The sequence below is a fragment of the Notamacropus eugenii genome, chromosome 1 (genome assembly GCF_028372415.1).
Source record: "Notamacropus eugenii isolate mMacEug1 chromosome 1, mMacEug1.pri_v2, whole genome shotgun sequence".
In the NCBI taxonomy this organism is placed as follows: domain Eukaryota; kingdom Metazoa; phylum Chordata; class Mammalia; order Diprotodontia; family Macropodidae; genus Notamacropus; species Notamacropus eugenii.
In genome coordinates, this window is record NC_092872.1 from 623664008 (window position 1) to 623685443 (window position 21436).

Below are 21436 nucleotides of genomic sequence, written 5' to 3' on the forward strand. Positions count from 1 at the left end.
TCCCATGGTAAGTGCTGCAGAAAGCTTGCTTCAAGGTAGATGATGTGTGGGACCCCTTCTTGTGGATTTGGATCTGCTAAATGTTCAAAGTTTTGGCCCTTCTATCATTTGCGCCCCAGACCTTCCCTTCTTCTATTTGCTCCCTCCTGAAGACTTTTTTTTCCCCTTGAATTTCCCTCTATGCAATGACATGGAATAATGTGCCAAGAAAGGAGAGAATAAGGTTTTGAAGGTAGATAGTACTTGTCTTTGCTCAGTCTATTTAGACTCTGGGGTCCGAGATGCCATTTGAAGAAGCCAGTACACTTGAGCGATAACTCTCTGAGCTCCCTTCACATTATTCTTCCAGTTCCCTCGCAAGACATAACTCCTGAGCCTAAAAGATGCCTCCTAATGTCCTAGCTGGTTGCCTTTGACTGATGCAGGAGATTGTGGTGGAGGAGATATGGTTCTTGACTCTAGGGTACTTTGAATTTCATCTGCTTTCTTGTTCAACTGCCTTAGGTGCACACATGCAGCCTTGGTCTGTCTCTGGTACCTGTCTGGACTGGAAGTGTGCTCATCAATCCAAGGTGAAGGTCGTGTTCACAGAGGGGACAGCAATGATTTCAGAGACATCATAGCTGCCCGAGCTTGACAGAGGCATTGGAGGGGCATTTCGATTGTTCTCCAACTTGTAAATGCCAAGCAGAAATCTTGTTGCAGTTCCTAAATGCCACATTTCAGTGTGTTTATTGTCCCCCTCCCCCCCAACAGGGAAAGAAGGTGAATGGACTAATAATTCAGGAGGCAAGAACATGTTTATTTGATTTTTAGAGCTTTAGCAAATACAGTGTGTACAAAACCTGGTGCCAGCAGCATGCATAATGCCTCTAGGAACAGGGCTGATAAAAGCACAAAGCTTGCATGCTTCAAAACTGTAACCAATATTTACACATCTGAGTGACTAATTCTCTACTCCAAGCAGGGGAACAATAGACATAATATTCAGGTACATTAATGCAAAGCGTGCTTGTCTGGTGTCTTGGATGGTTGACACATAAACAAGGGTGGGGGGGGCAGATAAGGGCAGGCTTTTCATCTACCTGTATAACCATACACCAAACAGCAGGCTACAAACACAGGCAGAAAATGCTGACCCAACGCTGTTCTTGTACCTCATGTGCAGGATTGGCACATGATTTGCAGCACTGCGGGAGTTCTGTAGCTGACCTCATTAGCAGCACATTTCCTGGCTTGTTAGCATCATATTTGTATAATTTACAGCACCTTCGTTTTTATGGAATGTGTTTCTTGTAGAGTATAATGGCAGCAATATATTTAACCTATCGTATTTAGGAATGCTTTTGCTGGAGGCAGCCTGCGGATATAGAAGGGACATTTCCTCTTATCCTGTGTGGTTGTTTTGCAGGGTGGGGGGAGACTGGCTTGGCTTCCACATATGCATATGTAGATATGTGTGCTTGGGCACGCATTTGTACATGCGTGCATGCCCTTAGAACCTCCAGACGCAGGCTAAAAGTCATGTATGTAGTTATTGATAACATTCCCAAGGTCAGGCCCAAATTCAAGGATCATCTTCTCTCCATGGCCACAACCCAACCCATCGCTACACAACCATGGAAAAAGATCACTTGTAATTATAAGACTCAGGATTCTTCACAGGGTAGCCAGATTTGCAAAATGAAAAGAGGAAGCCATTGTGTATTAGGTATCAGTTCTCATGGTCCTTCAGTCTGATACTACTACATCCAAGAGAGCAGGAGAGGATTCAGAAGTTGTTGGAAAAGAAGCAAGACACTGTGAGGGAAATTTTCCACCAACTTCTTGCATTCTCTGTGAATCAAAACCTCAGGCACTCTGCAGCACAGACTAGCATATTAGACCTTCCCAGGTACACCAGACTCTAAGAAGCAAATGACTTCTCCATGAAGAAGTCTGTCTGTCTTTGTCTCTGTCTTTCTCTGTCTCTGTCCTACAACAATTACCTCTTCAGCTTTAGTGTAATCATCCATCCTCCCAAATCCTTTATTATAAACACCAGTCCCAAGTTCTCCCTCTGTCTGATGTTTTTGTCACTGGCCTAGGCAGCTCTAGACCAATCAATTAGTCAATCAACGAGTATATCTCAAGCACTTACTATGTGCCAGGCTAAGTGCTGGGGATATAAAGAAAGGCAAGAACAGGTCCTACCTTTAAGGAACTTACATTCTAATTGGGGCAACCAACCCCATGAATATAAACAGGAGATAAATAGTACTTAACAAGATACAGAGAAAATGGAAAGCACCAGCAACTGGAGAGATGGGAAAGAGGGGTTTTGAGGTGAATGTGGAAGGCAGCCAGAGATTCTAGGAGGCGGAGGTGAAGAGGGAGAGCATTCCAGGCATAATAAGGTGGCAGAGGTTCTTTGTATGGTATATGAGGACCAACGGTGAGTAAGCCAGGATGACTTGATGACCGAATGAGCAGAGGGGAGTAAAGTGTGAGAAGACTGGAAAGGTACGAAGGGGCTAGATACAAAAGACTGTTATGTTTGATGCCGGAGGTCTCTCTCAGAGTGTAGAGGTATTGGCACAGTCCTCAGGGCACTTTCCTGTAATTCCTATCTTCCCATTCCTATATTTACCAGGGCTTCCTCAGTGTAGTTATATGGATACTGTTCTAGAATTTTTTTTTTCAGAAGCCTGTGTAGCTTCTGAATAAGAAGGCTGAAATCTGAAAAATGGAATGAACTGTCACTCACTCTATTCAGCATCAAGACAGAGACCCTGCCCTAAGGACCTAATTATCCAACAAAGAGAAGGCATGAAAGCGTAGAGAGGTGCTTTCTTTTGCCAACAACAAACATTTATTAAGTGTCTACTGTGTGCACAACACTGTGGTCCTATTTTTAGAATTTATAGCATTTACAGAATGCGATTCTTGCAGTGTATATATGCCTGTATGCATAAAATGTGGGCAGATTGTTATTTTCAAAAGACTCCTGAGACTGTCTGATTCTAAAATACTTTGGGAAAAAAAGTGATAATCCTTTAACCTCTTTTGGTTACCTAAAAGAAGCAGGATGGTGAATGGAAGCTGAAATGCAACAAAGTATGGATCAATTCCCTGCTGTGTGTGCTAATTTTGGCCTAATAATTAACACCAAAAAAACGCAGGCGCTCCATCAGCCACCACCATACATGGAACCATCATTTACAACAAATGGAGCAAGTTTTGAATGCTGTGGATAAGTTCACTTACCTTGGTAGTGTACTTTCCAGGGACGTACACATTGACAATGAGATTGATGTGCTCATTACCAGAGCTAGCTCAGTGTTTGGGAGGCTCTGAAGAAAAGTTTGAGAGAGAAGAGATATTAGACTGACTACCAAAGTGATGGGCTACAGAACCGATGTGCTGACCTCATTGTTGTATGTCTGTGAAACATGGACAGTCTATCAGAGCCATGCCAAGAAACTGAATAGCTTCCACTTGAATTGTTTTAGGAAGATTCTGAGGATCACCTGGCAGGATAAGGTACCAGACACTGAAGTCCTTGTTCAAACTAAACTGCCAAGCATTCAAACTATGCTTCAGAGAGTGCAACTCTGATGGGCTGGCAACATTCGAATGCAAAATGTCTGCTTACCAGAAAGACTATTTTATGGAGAACTTGCATGAGGCCAGAAGAAGCAATACAAGGACAGTCTCAAGGTCTCTCTTAAGAACTTTGGATTTGACTGTGCAACATGCGAGACACTGGTACAGGACTGCTCAGCATGGCATGCCCACATCAGAAAGGGTGCTGTGCTCTATGAGCAAAACAGAATTGAGACAGCACAAAGTAAATGTAGGATGCGCAAATCTGGAATATCTACCCCAAATGTTCACGTGGACTATCTGTGCCCAATCTGTGGTAGGGCGTATTGGTCTGATCAGTCAAAGTCAGACACACTGAAACTTGACTCTAGCACAGTGATGTCATTTTGGTCCTATTTGAGAACGAAGGACAACGAGTCCTAGCACTGTGCAAGACTACTGGTTATTTGTTTACTATCAGACAAGTTCTCTTCTTTTTGTCTTCTCAGTCCTTAACTCAGTGCCTGGCACACAGCAGGCATTTAATTAATGCTTATTGACTGACTAGCTGGGTCTCAGTTTCTTTCTCTGTAAAATGAAAAGGTTGGGTTAGAGGAATTCAAAGGTTGTTTCTTGCTCTGATGTTCAATGAACATATGAATTTATATATGTGTGTGTCTCCACATTTATATCTATCTTTCTTTCTTTCTTTCTTTCTTTCTTTCTTTCTTTCTTTCTTTCTTTCTTTCTTTCTTTCCTTCCTTCCTTCCTTCCTTCCTTCCTTCCTTCCTTCCTTCCTTCCTTCCTTCCTTCCTTCCTTCCTTCCTTCCTTCCTTCTTCTTTCTTTCTTTCTTTCTTTCTTTCTTTCTTCCTTTCTTTCTTTCTTTCTTTCTTTCTTTCTTTCTTCCCTTCTTTCTTTCTTTCTGTCTGCCTGCCTGTCTCTGTCTGTCTGTCTTTCTATCTGTCTATGTCTTTCTTTCTTTCTATCTTTTTACCTATCTATCTAATCTATATCTCTCTTTGCACACATATATAGACCATACTGTCTTTGATGTGTGTACGTGTGTATATCTATCTAGTTTTATATACATACATATCTGAGACAGTGTGGTCTAGATAGTAAAAACTAGAATAGCACATATATATGTATATGTATCTATAGCTATATCTACACTAGAACAGTACAAAACTGTGTATATACACATATTTTTATAAGAACAGTATGGAACAATACACACAGCAGAACAATGCATACATATATATGTATACATATACACACACAGATATACATACACATATATGTATGTATATGTGTGTATCTATGTCTGTATATAGATATATGCACATGCATACACATAGTAGAACAGTACAGAATAGTATACACATACACACACATGCACACATCTGAGGCAACATAGCCTAGTTAGCAAAAAGTGCATTAGCCCTGGAGTCAGAAGACTTGGGTCTTACTCTAGGCCCTGTCACTAAATAACTCCATTTCTTTGGACAAGCCTTTTCTTCTTTGGGACTGTGTCCAATCTCTTCATTTCATAGAGGGATGTTCTGTGATCTCTGAGGTTCCCCTCGACATGATGTGATTTAGTGATGTTGATGTCTCAGAAAATCAGAGGTTTAGAGTCAGAAGGGATGTAGACACCATCATATCCAACACTCTCTCTTTCCAGATGAGGCAGCTGAGTGCCGTGGAGGATGGAGCACTGTGCTTGGGAGTCAAGAAGACCAGAGTTCAAATCCTGCCTCAGATACTTCCTAGCTGTGGGACCCTGGGCAATTCACTTAACCCCTCTGTGTTTCCTGTTACTTATCTGGAAAATGGGGTTAATAACAGCACCTTCCCCAAAGGGGAAGATCAGACCTTGTCTGGAACTCCTATATCACCAAAAGCCCTAGCTGTGTTGCTCATTCTCTACTTCTGGCTCACAATTCATACTAGCTGCCTTTCTCCCTCCCTCCTCTTTTCTCCTTCCCTTTTATATTTTGTGTTTTTTCTATTAGGACTTAACCTCCTGGACAATAGGGGCTACCTTGTTTTCTTATTTTTGTGTCTCCAGCACTTAACAGTGCCTGGCCCATAAGAACTGCTTAATAAATGTTCTACACAAAGTATAATAAAATGTTAGTTGCTTTTATTACAGATGAGGCAACTCAGGCCCAGAGAAATCAAATTACTTGCCCAAGGTGACACAGGTAATAAGGGAAAGAGGTGGGATTTAAACCTGAGTTGTCTGGCACCAGAGTTCTTTCCATTGTATAATATTGCCTCTAAAAGCTCATCTTAGGAAGATTAAGAGCTGGGCTTCTAATGAACCAAGTAGACCAAAGTCATGCTCCAGGGACCAGCTGCAGTGAGCCAGAGGAGAAGATGACTCTGTAGCAAGCGTCACTTGGGTCTTTGCTCTCTCCTCTGACATAATAGCATACTTTTCACTTCCAAACCCATATGGGAAATCCTCTTCAGTTGAAAGGCAAATTGCTGCACCCTGGGATTCTGTCACCACAGAATGGAATTATAACTAATGAAAATGTGATATCACTCCAAGGACCAAAGTTTAGTCAGGTAAGGAGTTGGGGAGGATACTTCCAGCTGTGGAATTTCCAGAAAAGTCTCTGTTTAGTGACATCATTGCCAATACAATAACTGAAGTCTGATCCTACAGGACCAGAGAGAGTAGTTTATGCAACAGATGTGTTCCTGAAAAAACTGCTTATGAACAGGCTCATTTGTAATAGTCTAAAGCAGTATTTTTTTTAACTCCTATTCTGTGATCCATCATTGGTCCATGGCTGATTTTTACTGATTCACAAAACTTTTACTGTCAAAGCTCTTTACTTCTTACAACCTACAAATCTACCTCCCTCCCCCCAGTGAAAATTAACCCTTCTTCCTGTATCTTCCATTTTTTTCCACCCAGCTTTCTGTGTTGGTCAGGGTACCACTATCCATTGCCCCTCTCCTTCCCAAGCCACCCGGAAGAACAGCAACTCTGGCAGCAGATCATGGGCAACCCAGACCTAGTCTTATGACCAACACTGTCTGTGATGCACTTTGGAGAATGTGTTTTACCTGCCACCCACTACTCTTATGGTTCCAATGTCTGTATCCATACCTATCCTCTATTAATCCGTCACTGACCCCATAGATATTCCTATTCCTAAAATTGCCCCCAACTCTGACCAGTCATTCTCTCATCCCTATCCTCCTCATGCTACCTCAGTCATGTCCCATGCTTCCTATTCTGTTTGGAATTTCCGTTCCATAGTGAGCAAACTTCCCTTCATCCTGGACATCTTTTTCTCATGTTATTTCTATCACTAGCTCTATTGGATACCTTGTTTCCCCCTGAGGATATGGTATTCTCAGTCATTCTCTTCAGCAAAAGTTGTACTTTCTCTTTTCCCTCTGACAAAGTAGTCTTGAAGGAAGAGTGGAAATACTCCTTTCTCCCTATTGCCATCTCCAGAATCTTCCTTTACAACTGTCACTCAGCAACTTCTCATTCTTTGGACTCCACTCATAGTTTTTCACCCAATCCAAATCATGATGACTATAGCATATGGACCCATAGGTCATTCTTGCTCTTTTCTCAAAGAATTTAGCCCCTAGGTCACTATTTTCCTTTTCCCCAACTCCTAATCTCCTGTTAGGGGACTTCAGCATTCACACAAATGTTCCCTCAAACCTCCCAGTCTTCCAGTTCCTCAGCCTTCTAAAGCTCTACTCTTTCACTCTACCTTAGCTATGTATAAAGATGGATTTTTATCTTTACCCATAAATACTTCCTTAATTATAAATTCTGATATTCCTTTATCTGATCTATCTGTCCCTATGTTTTTGACAATAATCTTTATCTCTCCCTAATCATTATCACTCCTAAACCTATTTTTTACCCTCGTCAAGATCTTCAGTCCTTTCACATCCCAGTACTTTCTTAGGCTATTATTCCTGCTTTAACTTTACTTAGCTCCCTTTCTCATCTTAGCCTTGTAGTTAGCAATTTCAGTTCTATACTGTTTCCTGCCCTGAATCTCCCGTATATCTCTTTTACCTCCACTCATCTTTTGTCAGTCCTTAGGTATGGATCATTCCCACTATCATGGACTGAGAATTATAGGTCTTCCAGAATAACATGACATTAAAAAAACTCAAACCCCATAAAGCAAGAAATAGTACAAGTAAGCTGCCCAGAACTTCTGAATATAGAAAACAAAGTTCCAATTGAAAAAATACACAGATTCTAGGGGGAAAAAACAAACAAAGCAAAACAATTCTATTCTGCAATTTCTTAGGCACATAGTGGTTAAATTTAATAATTCCACTGACAAGCAACAAATTCTGCAAGTGACCCAAAGAAAGATCTTCAAAAATAAAGGGAAAGAAACTTGAATAACACAAGACTATTCTGTACTTACCAGGAAACCACAAAGAAAATGGAATAATGTTTCCCAAAGAGCAAAGGAGCTCATAGTGCTGCCTAAAGTGGCCTATCCTGTAAATCTGCTCTTATCCATTAATGAAAATAGATGGATGTTCAATAAAGAGATGTTTGAAACAAAGAAGGGAAAATAATTCCCATAGTCTCTCAGGAATATGAAAGAAAAATGGGGGATGAGGGAAAAAGAGGGATTGTAAAAGGGATAAAGAAATGGAGGTCTTATTTTAGTGGTGGGAGTGGGTACCACTGATGAATGCTCCTGTGGGAGAAGAGAGGAATTCTATAAAGGGAAATTAGAACCATATAATGGGTATAATCTGCTTCAATTTTGTGCTTAGGGAGAAAGGGAAGTAAGAGTTCTTGGAATCAACTGATACACAGAAGAAAGGGAAGGCATGAGTCTAGGGAAGATATTTCAAGGTAAATGGGGGAAAATAGCCATGGGGAGGGCAAAGGTCAATAATGAACTACACAGTCGGGGACACAGAGAAATTCCTACCATGGAGCAATATCCTCTGTATTGTCTGTAAGAATTGGTATTTCAGGCAACAGAAAAAAAGGGAGACTAAGGTGCAATATCTACAAGGCAATAAAGAAACTGTTTGTCAGAAAGAACTCAAAATAGCTGCCTTAGAAACTTTAATTCTATGAGTCAAATGAAGAATAAAGAAGGAGTAAATAAGTATAGAGGCCATGAATCAAAGAATAAAAGTCTAGAGTAACAGAAGATAAATAATGAAGAGAATTAGGGGGAAAAGTCTTTATTTAGAAAAAGGTAGGAAAATGAAAATTTTAAAACTAATGAGCAAAACATGTTGAAGGGGAAGGGAAGCAAGGTAATTCTATTTAACTGAGAAAGAAAAAAAGAGAATTAAATAGCTAGATAAAAGCAAGCAAGAAAAAGGAAACAGTAAAACTCCAAAACTATGGAAAGGGGTGATAAATGTAAGGGTGGGGAGAAAATAGTGCTTAAAAGTTAGGGGAAGAGACCTGGTAGAAATAAAAAAAATTAAGCTAAAATAACTGAAATCACATTTACAGAGGAAGAAGAAAAATCATAACTTGGAAAAAGCCAACATTAGTAACAAATGGAAGAAAATATAAACACAACTCTCATAGCATTAAATGTAAATGGATGAAATAATCCAATAAAATGAAAAAGATTCCAGATTGGATTTCCCATCCCCCTTCCCCCAATTTATTACTTCTAAAAACCACATTAAAAAGCAGTCAGTCAACGAACATGTGTTAAGCACCTACTATTTGCCAGACATGATACTAAATGCTGGTAAGACAAAAAGAGGCAAAAGACAGTCCCTAATCTCAATGAGCTCACAATATAGTAAGGAAGAAAACAACCAAACAAATATGTAAGGTAAAAGCAAGATCTATAGACCTATAATAAGAAATAATAAGAAATAATGAATAGAGGGAAAGAAATAAGAAATAATAAGAAATAAGATATAATAAGAAATAATGAAGAGAGGGAAAAGGTTGAGAAAGACTTCTTGTAGCAAATGGGATTTTAGTTGGGTCTTGAAGGAAATCAGGGAAGCCAGTAGTCAGAGATGAGGAAGGAGAACACTCCAGATTTAAAAAGCAAAAACATGTACCAATCAATACAAATGAGGGGCTAAGGAATCCCAAAAGGCAGGGGTTGCAATCATGATGAAGCATAAATAAACTTTCAGAACATAACAAGGAATAGACAAGGAAACTACATTATGCTGAAAAGAACCATAGCCAACGAACTAAAATCAATTATAATGAACTTATGTGTTTGAAATACCTTAGCATATGAGTTCAAAAGGAAACATTACCTGAACTGGAGGAATTCAGAGGTAGGAGCACATTAGAGGCAGGAGATTTCAATATTCCTCTCTGTTTTGGATGTCTAAAAGAAAAATAAACATAAGGGAAAATATAAAATTGAACAAATTTCTCGAGAAACTAGAGCTAAAAGCTTCATAACATCTTCTCAATGGGATTGCTAAAGAATACATGTATATTGCAGCATCATATAGGAGTTTTACCAAAATTCACCACATATTACAGCAAAAATTATTGCAAACAATTATAAAAAGGCAGAAATAGTAAATAAATTCTTTATAGATCATAATATAATAAAAATAGTAATGAAACCAGAGACCACAAACAAAAGACAGACCTAAATGGACAATTAACAGTGAAATTCTAAGTAATGAATAGGTCAAAAAACAAATCCTAGAAAAACATTAATAGTTATGTGAAAGAAAATGGTAATGATGAAACAATGTACCAAAGTTTCTGGGATGCAGCTAAAGTAGTTCTCAGAAGAAAAAAATCATATCCCTAAAAACACACATTAATACAATGGAAAAAGAGATGATCAGTGTAATGAATATGGATTTTGAAAAATGGAAAGCTGATGAAAAAACCTAAAATAAGTGCAAAAGAGGCAGTATTCTCTTTCTCTGGATAACCACTTCCATGATTTAATTACCATCTCTATGCAGATGAATTACAGATCTTGGTATCTCTCTCTAGTATTTCCCCTGAGCTTCAGGTTTGGGTCACTGATTATTTATTGAACATTTCAAGTGTTAAATGTCTAAAACTTAACTCATTTTCTCCTTCTCCCCCAACCCTCCCACCTAACTCTTCCTTCTTTCAAACTTTCCCATTAACATCAAAGGCATCACTATTCTACTAGTGTCCCAGGCTCCCAGATTTGTAACCTCAGAATTATCCTTGCCTTCTCGCCCTCCCTCACTCAGTATATCTATTCGGTTGGTATGTCTTGCCATTTCTGACTCCACAATTTCTCTTACATCTTATCCCTTCTTTATTCACACAATTACCACGTTAGTTCAGGTTCTCATCATCTTTCACCTGGACTATTTCAATTACTTCTTAATTGGTCCCTCTACCTCCAGCCTCTCCCCTTTCCTGCCTGCCTCTTTCTGCCATCCACATTGCTGCCAAAGGGATTTTCCTTAAGTGAAGATTTCACCATGTCACCCCCTACTCTGTCAATTCCAGAGGCCCTCTCTTGACTATGAAATAAAGTATAAACTACTCTGCTTAGCTTTTCAAGCCCTTCACAATCTGGCTTCTACCTGATTTTCCAGCCCCATTGGACAGTACTCACCCTCTTGCTCTCTGTTTAGCCATCTACACTGTGTTTGTTTCTGTTCCTCACATTTTATTTTCTGTCTCTGTATTTTTGAACCAATTATTTTCCATATCTGAAATGTACACCCCTCCCACCTTCGCACATAAAGAAGTCTTTCCTAATCCCTCCAACTGCTAGTATCTTCCCTCCCAAACTGCTTCTCTTTAACTACTTTGGATTTATTTATATTTGTTGTCTTATTCTCTGTACTTGTCTTCCCCAATAGAATATAAACACCTTGCAAGTAAGGACTATTTTTTCTTATTTGTATCCCTAGTGCCTGGACATAGTAGGCGCTTAATGTTTATTGATTGGTTGTTTAATTGATTCCCCTTACCAGGTCTTGGTTTCTAACTCTTGAATCTCAGAAAGCTGTCACACTAAAGTATGGAGAATAGAGTGACCTACAGTAGAGAAAGGAGATATTTACTGGTCTGTACCCAAGATGGGGTTGAGAAGAACGTTTTAAGATACTAAATGTAATTTCTAATCCCAACTATTTGTATTTTCTATTTAAAGGAACTCATTATAAATGAAAGAATATTTTGTGTAAAGTGAATGACCAGTCCTTAATTTATTCGCTTTGTAAATCTGGATATTCACACATCAAATCTTTCTACACTTGGGGTTTCTCTGTATACAGAAGATAACCTTCCTCTCTTTTTGACTTGTCAGGTGTCAAATTCTTGGTAAAGAATGACAAGAGGATGATAGATGTGGCTTTTGGGAAGGTAGGTGTCTAGTAGGTGGTAAACTCTTGGTTGCTCTACTAAAACTATATCTACTCTGTAGTTATTACCAACGGACCCAGGTGTCACCACAGATATACTAACAGGAAGCAATATTTCAAGTGAGTGAGAGGGCAAGAGTACTAGCAGTATTGCTAGACCTGTTTGTCTTCTCTATTGCACCTACCATGTGCCTTAGGCTAAATGCTGGGGTCTTAAGGGAAATGGTTCTTGCTCTTTAAGTCAACAAGTATTTACTAAGCACTTACTAGGTGTTTCAAAGAGCTTGCATTTGGAAAGGGGAGATAATATATGCAAGTATGAACATATCTGCATGTGTATATATATGTCTGTGTGTGTGTATATATGTATGTATATATACATGTGTGTTTGTGTCTCTCTATGCAAGGTAGTTTGGGTAGGATGCAAAGATGTGCTGGAGGCAACTTATATTACCTTGAGATAGAAGATTGTTAGATTTTCAGTGTGAGCATTTACACCTCAGATATCAGCAAACAGTACAAATCAGGGATGATTTATTACTTTGTTGTCTAGATTTAAGCATGTTAGTATTGCTGATTACACTTAAGTGTTAAGCATCCTCCACCCCCTCAGCTGACTGTTAAATATTTACCAGCATATTCCTGGGAGGGAGGGTGCTAGATGTTGGGGGAATTAGGAAAAGCTTCATCTAGAAGCTTGAATTGACTCTTGAAGAAAACCAATGTCTTCAGGAGGTGGGAATGAATAGAGTTACTGTCCTAGCCAAGGAGGACAAAGATATGGAGATGGTAGGTGGACATTTGTGTGTGAGGAACATCCACCATCACTAGTATGGATTAACTGTAGTATGTGAAAGGGAATAATGTTTAAAGAATCTAGAAGGGTAGTAAGGGGCGAAGTACTGAAGAACAAGAAAATCAGTGGGGTTTATTGACTATAGGGGGTGATGTGATCAGAGTTGTGCTTGAAAAAAATCACTTTGGTGGCTGTGTGGAAAATGGATTGTAGTAGGGAAAGACTTGAGGCAGGGACATCAAATGCAATACAGTGCAAATCAGAAGTCATGAGGGCCTAAAGTTGTGTTATGGCTTTGTAACGAGAGAGAAGGGGCCATATCAGGAAAGTTGTTGTTGAGATGAGTTCCCTGGAAGGGGGTGGGTTCTCCTTCCTTTGAAGTTGTCAAGCAGAGTTTGAACTACCACTTTCCAGGCATGTTACGGTAGGTATTGCTTTGGTATATGGGCTGGACTAAATGGCCACTGAGGTCCTCTCCAATGCTCAGTTCTGTGATTCTATGATACTGGAAGATGTGAATGACAATAATTAGCAAGTGATTGGATATCATAAGGTGAGTGAGAGTGAGGAATTGAGAATGACACTCTAATTGGAAAATTGGGTGACTACAAGGATCATGGTGCTTTCAATAGAAATAGGAATGTTTGGAAATTGAGTGGGCTTGTAAGGAAAGATAATGACTTCATTTTTGTACATGTTGAATTTGACATGCCTATAATACATCCTAGTTTGAAATGTCTAATAGGAAGTTATATGTAATATTACATAGGGCTAGGTATTAGATCTGTGATTTCATGGGCATTGGGAAACTTCCTTTACTAATCCAGGTCATGCCTTCTCTGCAACTTATAATTTTAGAAGGTTGCCTAGAGTATACAGTGGTTGAGTAACTTAAGTGGTTAAGTAACACATATAATCAGTGATTAGGGGAAGGACTTAAACCCAGGTCTTCTTGGCTTCAAGGCTGGTTCTCTGTATACATTATACTATCCCTCAAATGGTAAGCTATATTTATAATGTCATTGAGGTATGCAAAGTAATTTACATATACTATCCTGTTCAATTCATATAATAACCCCATTACCTGAGAATTAGATGCATAGAAATGGTGCCAGGGGTTCCTCCTAAGCTACTGATCTGATTGATTAGCCACCACTTCCAGCTTTTTGAGAGTTGTTGCAGAATATGAATTTGGTGATACCCACAGAAAGAACACTCATTCAGGACTTTCTATTCTGGAAAATTCCAATCTTGCAGTGTCCAGAATTCCTCTCTTAACTGGTCTTTTGCATGAGTCTGTATGTCTCTTTGGGGTCCAAACTAGTATATGACAGATGTTAAATTAACAGTGTCCCTTGGGGAAGACCAGGAACCTCAAAGCACCCTCACTTGATTTTTCCATCTTCACCAGCTGTTATCCTAAACCTCTCCTTCCTTTTGTGGCTAAACTCCTTGAGTAGTCTTTCTACAATGGGTGCCTTCACTCCCTTTCCTCTCACTCTCCTCTTAACTCTTTGCAGTGTGAATTCTGACCTTATCATTCAACCGAAATGACTCTCTCCAAAGACACCAATGATCTTCTGATTGTCTAATGGTCTTTTCTCAGTCCTTAGCCTTTGAAATTGTCAATCACCCTCTTTTGCTTGATACTGACTTCTCCCTTGGTTTTCATGACACTATTCTCTCCTGGTCTCCTCCTCTTTATCTGACTGCTTCTCTGTCTCCCTTTCCTGGATCTTCATCCATATCATGTCCAATAACTGTAGAGTCCTCTAAGTCTCTGTTCTGGGCTCTCTTCTATTCTCCCTCTGTATTTTTTCACTTGGTGATCTCATCAGATCCCATGGTTTTAATTATTATCTCTATGCAGATGATTCTTAGATCTATATGTCTATTCCTCCTTTTTCATTTGACTTCTAGTTTCACTTATCCAATTACTTACCAGACATTTTAAAGTGAATGTCCCATAAACGTTTTAAACTCAACATGTCCAAAACTGAACTCATTATCTTTTCCTCCAATCACTTCTCTTCCCAACTTCTATTGTTGTTGAGAGCACCACTATCCTCCCAGCCATTTAGACTTACCATGTAGGTGACATCCTTGACTTCTCACCCTCTCTCATTCCCCGGATCCAATCAGTTGTCAAGTCCTGTTGTTTCTGCTTTCACAATATTTCTCATATATACCCCCTTATCTGACACCACTACCATTCTGATACAAGCCTTCCTCACTTGATACCTGGACTATTGCAATAGCCTGCTGGTTGGCTTCTTGTGATGGCAATCAAAATAAGATTTTTTGCTGTTTTTGTTTTAGTATAATCAAGTGCCTCTGATTGAATCTTGCCTTTATCAGTCAAGAGTCTTTACAAGGAGTAAAGTACAGAAAGTAGAGTTTCTTTTACTAGAGACAGTGTATGTATTTGTATTGTTAATTATTTTAATATGTTTAAACCTCTTTCCCACCCACTGATGGGCCTGCCCATTGTGGAAAGCTTGATTAGGGGAGTTGTTTTGTAGGAGGATCCCAAGTACCTTTTGTTTTTTCTTTTGAGGTATTGGGTCAAAGGGTTGTGATGCCCTCTGGCTCTAAAAGTATAAATACTCTGAGTTGAGGTTTTACTTTGGGGCTAAGTTTTTGGTAAGAACGTTTGAATGCCAGATGAGGACCCCCCCTCCACTTTGAGAACCCAAATATTAAGCTTCTCTTTCTGATAACGATGGTCAGACAGTTGGGGTCCAATTGTCTGTTGAATTCAGGCAGCAGAAGCTATGTCTGTTGATATTTTGATTTCTCTGTATTTTCTTTGAAATTCGGGGTGCTGACTCCCTGAACTAACTAAATGATATATGTGCTTGGTTAAAGGAATGATAGATGAGCTTGATTGAAGTGATTGTTAACCATTCAAAAGTTGACTTTCTTTTTATGAATGCACATCTAAGAAGCTGTGATAGCAGGCCTCCCGTATATGTTGGAGTGCTTACTGATACACTTCTCTGCCTCTAGTCTCTCCCCACTCTAATTCACCTTCCCTTTAGCTGTCAAATTGACCTTTCTGAAATATAGGTCTGACCATGTCATCTCTCCATTCAATCAATCAAGTGGCTTCCTAGTCTTTTAACCTCCTCTCCTCCCATCTTCCAGGCTTCTTACACCATGTACATACTTATGTGCATGTTGTCTTCTTTATTAGACTGGGAGCAATTTGAGAGCAGACTACTTTTTGCCTTTCATTATATCTTTAGCACTTAGCATAGTACCTGATGCACAGTGGGCACTTAAATTCTATTTGACTGGCTGTCTTTCTGCAAATATGAGGGAATTTATCTGAATTAGTCAGGTTGCTATGGATGGTATATTTTGGTGAAAAGTGGCCTAGATTTCTATAAACTATATCTTGTCTCAGTGTGTGACTCTGTGGCCCATCTAACGACTATTGGAGAAGAAGATGATAAATACTCTATCTATCTCAAAGTGCTCTGAATAATGGATTTGATGTTTATTATGATTGTTAGGTCAGTTATTTGACTGACTCGACCATAATAATGATCCCAGTGATTGTATGTGAGAGGAAGAGAAATCCATTTATGACATATAGTCTGGGGGTAAGAGAGGTCAAGGTGTTTGGTAAGGACGAAACTCTCTCTTCTGATGATCATCTTACTAAATGTAGCTCACTGTGACACCTCTGTTCAGAGGACAAGAGTTTTACAAATTATAATTAATGTGGTCCCGAAAATGATCATGAGTCTAGAGTGAAGGAGAAAGTGGTTGATGATAAATGTAGGTGACACATGATGGCTAATGAGAGCATGTTGCTAGAGAATGCATTATCTTGGATGATGCGGATTATATCAACATACAGAACACTGATATTGCAGTTGTACAACAACTGTTTAGTCAACAGCTAGATGCTAGTAAATTTATTAACATCCCATTATAAATGAGCCTCTGCATATGTTGAAAATGTGAGACAAAAAAAGATACATTCTACTGAATTGTTAGAGAGCTATGACCTGGCCAGTGGAGCAATATGTTGCTGTGGGATAAATTTAAAAAATGGTGGTGTGATAATATTTTGGGTCTACCAAGCAGAACTATGCCAAAGGCAAATACGGGGAAGATAAATAAACACGATGGCATAAGAGTGGAAACACAGCCTGGAGACTAAAAGATCTCAAAGTAAATGCAATTATGTTTAGTAATTAGGAGTCTCTGTAAATACCAGTCAAATACCTAAAGGTATTGGGGATACATTATTTGTGGTTGTCTTGAACATAGACACTTAATAAATATTTGTTGAATTGAATAGAAATGTCTTTTGGTTTTTGCCTCTCACTCTTTTTCCTTCTATTTTCTTTGTTCTAGCTCAACAATAAATACCATGTGTATTTGCAAATAGGTCCCACCTTCAGTATAGTACAGTATAAAGACCATGACATTAAATCAGAATTTTTAAAAAGAGACACGTGTGTGTGGCTATATATGCACACATGTGCATGTGCATTATACTTATGTAGAATGAAAGAATGAATGAGTGAAAAAACATTTATTAAACTTTACTATGTGTTGACCACTGTGCTAAGCACTGTGGATAAAATAGAAAGTTCAGCTGCAAAGAAAATAACATTAATTATAGAATATGCGTAGATTTTATGCAAGCTGGATTTGGGGGGAAAGTATTTTTATAGTCCGTGACTGGATAAATGAACGTGAGTGTGCTAAGGTCCTTTTTAGCTCCTGTGTAACCTTGGGCAGATTATTTCCTCTCTCTTGTCCTCAGTTTCCTGCTCTAGAAAAGAAGGGGGTTTGACTGGATGCCATTATTTCCCTTTTAGCTCAAAAATTCTGGGGTTCCTAAGGGAGAAGAAGCACTTTGATTCATTTCTCTGTAAAGGGGGGAGCAGTGAATTATTTCAAGTTGCTGTTGCCATTCTGGTTGACCATATTGCTCCTGCCTGCTTGGATGTGTCCTCTGGGCCAGAGAGAAGGAACTGGTTGGGGAGGGTGGTGGCCTGGAGTGGGTCTTGAAGGGGAATTGTATTGGGAATCAGGAAGAGCTGAAATCAAATTTTGCCTCAGATGTATTTTTAGCTCTGTTACCCTGGACAAGTCATTTAACTTCTTTCAGACTCAAGTTTATTCATCTGAAAAATGGAGATAATAGTGGCACCCCCTTCACAGGGTTGTTGTGATGATTGAATGAGATAATGTAAAGTGCTTTGCAAGCCTTAAAGTCCTATATTCATCTTTATGGCTTCAAGGATTTGCAGGCAGCCATCTTTGTGCTCTTTAAAAGTGGGCAGTGGGTATACCAGCCCTTCTGGAGGTTGGGTAGCTGGGTCTTCTGTTTGCCTTGGCTTTTCTCTCCTATACACTCAAGAAATGGACCTTTTCTGTTACAGTGAAAGAGAAAGAGACTGGACCTGTCATTTCACTGGTAAAGGCAACACTCCCGTGAAGAAACTCACTCTACTAATGCTGGCCAGCACCTTCTACAATTTAAGGACTGGGAAAACTGCCTAGAGCTTTTCAAGGTTCAGTGACTTGCCCAGAGTTACTCACAATGGTGTGCTAGTAAGTGTTTAACAACTGACTTTTCTAAGGTGTGAGTGTATGTGTGTGTGGTTGTGTGTGTGTGTGTGTGTACCCATGACATACTTTTAAGTTGAATCTGCATTTATCATACTTTCTCCATCATGTTCTTAAGTCTTGACAATCAACAGAACAGTAAATTAAACCCAAATACTCACACTGACAGCTTAACAATCAGCTCCCATGTTAGAGCTGACTCTATGTGTGTGTCACACAGCAAGTATGTGGCAAAAGAGGATACAAGTCCAGTTTCTTCTGTCTCTGAGACTGGCTCTCTATCAATTCCGCTGCCCTAATTCTCATTCTCTGTCATGAAGGAGGGAAATGGAGCCCAGGAACTGGGAGGATTCATTGAGAAGCTGGAGTGTATCCACAGGAAGGTGACCAGGGTGAGAAGAGGATTGGACATCATGTCATATAAGGATGAGTTGTATGAGCATTAAACTATTGTGCTCCAAATCCCTTGTGATTCAGCATTCCTCTCATTTGATGCAGTGAGGTGACTGAGTGGATAGATCCCTGAACCTGAAGTCTGGAAGACCCAAGTTCAAATCCCATCTCAGATACTTACTAGCTGTGTGACCCTGGGAAAGTCACTTAACCTTCATTTGAGTCCGTTTTCTCAACTGCAGTATGGGGCTAATAACAGCACCTGCCTGTCAGGGTCATTGAAAGGATCAAAGGAGATAATATTTATAAAAAGTGTTTAGCACAATGCCTGGCACATAGTAGGTACTCTATAGATGCTTTGTACCTTCCCTCTTCCTGTTGTTGTAGTTTAGTTGTTTCAGTCATGTCTGACTCTTTGTAACCTCATTCAGGTTTTTTTTTGGCAAAAGTAGTGGAGAGATTTGCCATTTCCTTCTCCAACTCATTTTACAAATGAGGAAACTGAGGAAACAGGGTTAAGTGACTTTTCCAGGGTCATGTAACTAGTAAGTATCTGAGGTCGAATTTGAACTCAGGTGTTCCTGACTCCAGGACCAGGGATCTATTCACTCTACTCTCCCACCTAACTGCCCCTCCCTTTTCCTAGTCTAATAACATACCTGGTTAGTAGAACCCCATTAACACACAAAATGTTTGGGCACTCCTGGCTTAGAGTGAATGTCAGTGGTAACTGTTTCACTTTGGGACAGCAACGCTGAGGGTCTTCCCAGCTTGACTTTCTTTGTCTTTTTCTTTCTAATTAAAGGGCCATCCTTTGACTCACCTCTTAAAGAGGCCTATTCACTGAATAGAATTACCTTGCTCAAGGTGAGAACTTGAAAAGGCCTTAACCCAAAAGGGCCAGGGTCTCCCATTGCATCCTGGGTCATCTCCAGTTGTCCTGATGAACATCTGGTTACTGGACCCAGTTGGCCCAGACTGAGAAAGTGAGGCTGGTGACCTTGCACAATCCTCCCTCACTCAAATCAGAGTCAACTGCAGGTCATGTCATCATCTCCCTGATGTCACGGTCCTCTTCGAGAATGAAGGACAAACACAACAACAACAACTTAATTGGGACTATCAAGCATCCAAGAGACACAACATGATATAGTGCAGTGGTATCAAACTCAAATAGAAATGGATCCCTGCTGCAGCATGTTGATTAAGAAAGGCATAAATTAACATCATCTATGTTGTATTGAATTTTTATTTATTTTGTTAAGCATTTGCCAATTACATTTCAGCCTGCTTCAGCTTATACTGGGGAGTTTTGGGGAAGCATTTCCACTAGCCTCAATTTGGACATCTCTGGTATGGTAGTTTAAAGAGCTGACATTTGAGCCAGGAAGACTTGAGTTAAAATCCCACACCTGATAAATACTGGTTGTGTGACCCTGGGCAAGTCACTTAACCTCTCAACAACTTTCTAAGACTATAAATTGCAGAGAAGATGCCAACTTGCTTTGGTGGAGGGAGTTCCCTCACCTGAGAGTTTCCTATACCAATAGAATCACAAGTCTGGGTCCTCATCCCCACTAAGGACATGCAGTACAGATGGGGAATTCCTAGCTCAGTAGAAGCATAAATTCACAAAGAGTGACTTCTATATTGTGTAACCACAATATACAAATATGAGACAATTATATTAGGATGGCAATAGATATCTCTTCTGGGACTGGTTGCACATAAACTTGACATAATACCATGTGGAATTCCCAGTTTTTTGTAGAGAGGAAAGCGAGAGAGAGAGAGAGAGAGAGAGAGAGAGAGAGAGAGAGAGAGAGAGAGAGAGAGAGAGAGAGAGAGAGAGAGAGAGACAGACAGACAGACAGACAGACAGACAGACAGACAGAGACAGACAGAGACAGACAGACAGAGACAGACAGAGACAGAGAGACAGATGGAGACAGAGCTAAGTTCTAGAGCCAAACTACTTCTTTCTTGCCAGCACAGAAAAGAGAGTGAACTAAAAGATCTATGACTTTAAGCCCCACTTTCTATTTCCTGTTAATTCAAGTCCTTTACTAGACATAGTTTTTCTTACTGGGATCTAGGACTATTTACCTTTGACATCTAGATGGTTGGAAGTGACATTCATATGTCTCATAAATGCTTTCTTCTTTCCTTGATGTATCAATAGGCATAAATAATAAATAATAAAGAGGTATATGGGGTGCTCACTTTCCACCTTTGGTGTCCACCTTCTCCCAATTCTCACCTGTGGATCCAGGAAGCTGTAGCATATGCAGGCGCCACACCTGGTAAAATCATCTTGGCAGACAGGCTAAACCAGGTTGATGGTAATCAACAGGCCCCAAACCTGTCAGTGAATTAGGGGGAGGTCTGCCTCAAACAATGTGAAGACATCTCCTGGAAGAATGAGTGAATGAGAACAGTTTGTTCCACTAGCCATGAAGGTGGCTGAAGCAGGTGCTGTGGAGTGCTTAGGGCCTGGTCAGACACCAAACATGCCAGTATCATCAGCTGTATCCTGGGCCATCACTAGTCACCTTGGCTTTTGTCCTGCCACTGTATTTCAATGACTCAGGAAGAAAGAGTGAGACTGAGGACTTTGCACATCTCTGCCTCACTTAAATCCAATTCATGCTAAGGTCAAGACATCATTTGTGAGGTCATGGGTCCTCTTCGAAAATGAAGAATGAGGAACAACAAGGTTAACAATGGCCATAAAGTATAATAAAAGCAGA

General features: G+C 39.8%; 1 long non-coding RNA gene across 1 annotated transcript; it reads left to right on the top strand.

The window, feature by feature from the left end:
- Positions 1 to 11395: 11395 nt before the first annotated feature.
- Positions 11396 to 18741, top strand: LOC140527973 (uncharacterized). The gene is made up of 3 exons (XR_011975002.1): positions 11396 to 11903; positions 18107 to 18278; positions 18614 to 18741. It is a non-coding gene; the product is annotated as an uncharacterized lncRNA (long non-coding RNA).
- Positions 18742 to 21436: the final 2695 nt, after the last annotated feature.